A 6016-nucleotide genomic window follows, 5' to 3' on the forward strand; every position below is an offset into this window, starting at 1 on the left:
CAATAAGTTATTCAATAAACAGATTTATTTATTATTATTATTAATGTAATCCGCTAATATAGTGGTTGTAATAAATGTGTCGGTACCGAGTGGTGCTACTGTATTGCTTGTTTTGATTATTTACCTCACCTATCCTTACTTCATCCATCACCGTGCTTGGTATACCTACTACCGTCGAGCAAACAGTACTTATGATCAAAGAACTTTCACACATTTTTCCCAGACAAAGCTGATGAAAAATCGGCCTATTTAAGGTATTTAAATTAATTTTGTAAGTAAAATGTCACTCAAACACAACTGTTCGATACGACTGTTTTTTTTTTAATAGTAAAAACATATTTGCATATGATTCTAGTGTTAATCGATATGTATTTAAATGCTCATCACCTTTAAATATATTTTATTTCTTAATAAAATGAATAATAAAGTGGTTAAGAGTCAAAGCGTAAAATACTATGAAAGTTTCTCAGAATTAGGGCAGCCGTCCACTTTAGCTATGTTTTTGATTCTGCGTAAGTAGGTACAAATAAATATTCAATCGAAAACGTCACCATCTGTTCAAATTCTGAATTTGTTACAATTCGTTATTTATTAGCAGTTAGTACAAAAATGTGTTTAGCATATCACCATTAAGCACGTTAAGATTGTGTTACTTTAATACCTACCTATTACGATTATATATTGTAGTTACGTTCTTCTTTACAACAAATATAATAATTATAATATACACATTCTGTTACATATACATAAGCAGATACCTACACAGCAAATACTCAAGATACACAAACTTTAATTTATCCCCAGAGGGCGCCCCTTAGCAATACTTAAAATTTGTGTGCGGAGCGCCTAAAGAAGTAAACAACCGTTGCGCGATTTGGTGTAAACAGCTGACGCGCGCCGGTTTTTTATTAAGAAATTAAAGTTTAATTGTTAAGTGTTACTTTACAACTTACATATTTAATTGTACGCATAATTCATTAACTTTCGATTAACGTAAAAATCTAAATGATATGGTGTATGTGTGGGCGATGTGAAATAAAAATGTAACGTCCTTAATACACTAGTGAGAAAGGGAGTTAAGTCGTTTTTAAAGCTGATTTTCATGTATTTATATCGTATTGCATATTGTGTTAGTGTCTGATAACCGCTCACGCGATACATGCAACCGTAGACGCATACCACACCTAGAGGTGCCGGTGATTATTTTATACCGATTTATCGGATATCGAAGTTATAACAGTAACTATTCTAGTAACTACTCTAGCAAACCTTAAAGTTTTTAATGCATGGATCTGTCATTTAAAAAGAATAAACAACTTCAAAAATACGTCACGACAATCGTGTGTGTTATTGTTTGGGCTGGTGATTTCGTTGTTTATTTATTGAAAACATACCGTAAGTAGCGTTTTTTTATGAATTTGATTAATTAATTGACAACATAATTACATTCGTAGAATAAGACATAGTCTAACATAAATATTTCTAAAAGAAAGCAGCTTCGAAACTTCGACAAACCCAGGCATTAAAAACTTTATGGTTTGCAAGAGTAGTTACCGAAATAGCAATTAATATTAGTTCTTTTACCTGTTATAACTTCGATATCCGATAAATCCATAAAAAAACCATCACAGGCACCTCTAGGTGTGGTATGCGTCTACGGCTGCATGTATCGCGTGATAAATTACATACTTGTTGATAGAGTTACCCTCTGGTCAGACTCCAAAACCGTACTGAGTTGGATCCGGTCAGACAGTGGCCGATTCAAACCTTTCGTCGCCCACAGGGTCAGTGAAATCGCCGAGTTGACTGACGTCAAAGAACGGAGGTGGGTACCAACCGCACAAAACGCAGCTGACGATGCTACCATAGAGTCCGCCATTAAAGATAATGAGCAATGGCTTCACGGACCTCGTTTCCTGTGGGAGGTGGAAGTGTCATGGCTGACGGAGACAGACGACGAACCTCTAGATCCAGATGATGATGACGTAGAGATCAAAGCTGTGCACGTCACAGCTGAGGCTACGGTACAACTTCCCGACAATACCAGATTCTCCAAATACTGGCGATTTATAAGAAGCACTGCATGGGTCTTTAGAGAATAAGAATTGCTTTCCACTCCAATGTGAGCTGACAGCGGACGAGGTGAGGGCAGCGGAGGTGACCTGGGTGAGGCGCAGCCAAGAGAGGAGTTTCGGAGACGACATCGCTGCTATCAAAAGGTATATTACGTCAGTAAAGATAGCCCATTACACCATCTGACCCCGTATCTGGACGACGCCAACATCCACCGTGTTGGAGGAAGAATCGAAAACGGTACTGGGACACACAGCAGGAGCGCCGTGAAGTCAGCGTGGAACGACTGCCAGGTATGCAAAGACAGACGGGCCAAGCTACACCCTCCTCTCATGGGACAACTACCCGACGCCAGGCTTCAGAGCGGTCACCGGCCATTCACTTACACAGGCTTGGATTACTTTGGTCCCATGACAATCAAAATAGGTCGCAGACACGAAAAGTAGTGGAGACTTTTTATACTTGCCTTACAGTTTGCGCCGTCCACGTTGATTTGGTGAGTGACCTAACCACAAGCTCAGTCCTCCTTAGCATGCGACGGTTTATAGCGAGACGTGGCTGTCCGAGTATCATATACAGTGACAATGCTACGACGTTCCGCGGTGCCGACCGCGAACTCAAACAACCTGTACAATTTACTGACAAAGACGAACTTTTACGTTTCGGAAGTATACGCCAAATTGACTGGAAGTTTATTCCCCCAGGGACACCACACATGATAGTTGCTGGCAGCGCCTGGTGCGGAATGTTAAGGCTGCCTTTCCACCAAGGACGTGCGACGTAGCGAGGCGGTGTGCGAGGAAAAACTCCACCAATAGGATTACTTCCCTTTTCTAGCCTCGCTTAGCGCAGCTCCAGTGGAAAAGGGTTAGCGGAGCTAAGTATTTGTAAATACAAAATAGCGAGAGATGTATGCGAGGGATGTATGCGAAGGATGCGGGGGAGGAATGTGTGCAAAACGGTGCAGGAAACTAGAGCTCCTGAAAGTATGACACTAACACATCGCCACCGCTCGCCTCATCACACCGTACCCCACCCGCGCATTGCTGAAAAGAGTCCATAAAGTAAAGCATCCTCGCACCGCGCCGCTGCACATTCTCGCACCGCTTAGCTACCTCGCACAGCATTGGTGGAAAGGCACCCTAAGACTGTACTTCGCGTTACACTTTAAGATTGGACTCCAGACGAACAGACTTTACGTACTGTTTTAGCCGAAGCAGAATCATTCGTGAACAATAGACCTTTGACGCATGTGCCACTTGACAATGATGATGACTTACTTTTGACGCCCAACGACTTCCTGAAAGCTGACACCAAATTCGTTGACATACCCTTTGGACAATTTTGTGACGGAGACATGCTCAGACGCTCTTGGCGGGAATCCCAACGACTTGCAGACCTTGTCTGGAAGCGAGGGGTGAGAGAATACTTGCCCATCCTTACCAGGCGAGACAAGTGGTTCTGATCCCCTGATAAGCCGCTAGCCAAGGAATTTTTTCTGAGTGTTTCTTCTGAGTGTTCGATCTTTGTATTAATAATTATAACAAACTAGTGGAGTAATTTCACAAAAAACAATTGAATATCAATTCACTAAAAATTTAATTAAAATAATAAGAAATGAAAAAAAATCACGGGTATTAAAATATCCGCATACATATTTAACTATTTATAGGAAAGTTTTACGATGCGCTCGACGTGTCTCAGTTCAATCATAAATAAGGAAATCAGCTAATTCTTTTAAATATACATGGCAAGTGGTAAACAAACACATTAACAAAAAGAAAAAGGTCCCAGAAAAGTTTATACTTAAAGTAAATACAAAATTATTGATGATTCTAAGGAGATAGCCACAATTTTTATATTTATAATTCTTTATTGCACCAAAAATACATCAGAAAACTTAATTATAGAAAAAGTGACCGAAGGTGGACTTATCTCTAAAAGAGATCTCTTCCAGCCAACCCAAGGCAGTGAGAACAAAGGTCATACACATACATACAAAGGGCAACACTGTGCAAGTAAAAACGAAGGAGAAAAATAATAAACTTAGCATGTAAATAGAAAATAAAAAATAAAAATAAATAAAAGATACCACTTACATAAGTATTATAAACACGTAAAATATTTAACGTAAATACACATTATTTATATACACATTACATAAATATATATTATACAGGGTGTCCCAAAACTCAATGATAATCTGAGAACCGGACGTTGGCTACTTTGTTACAACCCAGAAAAATAATATAAAAAGAATCGGAATTATGTTTTTTTTGTGATATAAGCATTTTAATGAAAAAAGTTGAAAATGTACGACCTGTACATCATTTTTAAGTACTACAATTACAAATTAGCTAATTTTGCTATTCTCGTTTTTGTGACGGTAACCTAAATAGCTCAGCTAACGAACACAATGCCAAAGAAAACCCGAATTGCTAAAGTTTCAGCACAAAAAGTAATGCATTAAGTTTTTTTCTTGAAATTTTTAGTACATTTATTTTCAAGGTAACTTTGACAACCCATACTGTAAATATGTGCCTAGACTACCATGGAACTTCTTACAAAAGTTGGCGCAACTAATCAAAATTCTACAATGTTATAAAACCTTCTATGTCTATTCTACCTTCTTGGAAGAATATCTTGGTTTTTCTAAAAAGAGGCCAATTTAAAAAGGTTATCTGTTCTAAGCGAAAATGGCTTTCAGTGCCTCTAAGGTTAATTTAGGTTTCATATCCATGTTAATGAATAAATTATTGAATTGAATAGATTTCGGGCATTGTACAAGTACCATATTCATAGTTTCGTAGTCCGTACAGGTTATATGTAACTGGAGTCTATAAATCAAAAGCATGTCGAAAGCATATTCGACTGGTGAATAGTAAAAAAAAAAATTGTAGATGCTATACCCTGTTTACAACAGACATATATCAAGATAGACGCGCAAATGTACGTACTTCGCATGCCCAAAGTAAGGGAAATTCTTAGTTGCCGCTGCTACACTTCAAAACGCCCTCGACCGTTATCGTAGATAAACACGTCGAAAACGCGATTAATGCATAATTGTGCCATTACAAACTGCAAAAGCACCTTAACTGTGGGTAAACGGGTAAACGGGGACGTTTCCTTCCACGGGCAAGTCATTTTGTAGTCAGAAGATGCATAATTTATTTTAAAAACAATTATTTTGGTTTTGTATGAATTTCGAGAAAATGAATATGCAACCGAGTGTATGCCTCATGTTTGTAATACATTGCGGCTTTTACTTGATGCGATATATTTGTGATCCTTTGTTAATACGCCATGAATATCGAACGAACGCACTTTTGTATAATGCTTTCAGTTTCGTGGTACGGCCGCTTGTACATTTTTTTGGCCAAATTTACTAATTAAACGGCATACGCGTAGACAGCGAGCGAAAGGAGGTTTCCATCACTAAACAGTTCTTGTGACGTCAACAAAATGTGACACGCTTGGTTTTCATACAAATTGCTGTACCTGCTTGCGGCGTCTATCTAGATGTATGTCTGTGTTGTTTACACACAAATGGTTGCTTCGAAAGTTTATTACAATTACCTACCAAATGCCTAGGTGTGATGTTTATATTTCAGCTGATTTTTCCTTTCAGAGTTTTTTTCTACATTTTATTGCCAATATAATTGTTGCGATCTCCCTTGATGGAATGATAATAATATACTATGTTTTGGTAACGTCATGTCCGCCCGTTATCATCAAGCCATGTCAGTCCGTTAACATCAAGCCAGCTCCGTTCTTGTGCTAGTCCCGAATTTAAATACTAATTATGTGTGTAAATACAAACACGACTTTTTTATACAAAGGTCCAGTGTGATATTGTTCTAATCACAAATTATTATTGTAAAGTCTACGAAAAATTAAACACAATAAAAGAGTTTTACTTCCTATAAAGTTTTTCATTGCACAC

This window comes from Hyposmocoma kahamanoa, unplaced genomic scaffold, assembly GCF_003589595.1.
Source record: "Hyposmocoma kahamanoa isolate Upper Pololo Valley unplaced genomic scaffold, ASM358959v1 80, whole genome shotgun sequence".
Classification (NCBI taxonomy): domain Eukaryota; kingdom Metazoa; phylum Arthropoda; class Insecta; order Lepidoptera; family Cosmopterigidae; genus Hyposmocoma; species Hyposmocoma kahamanoa.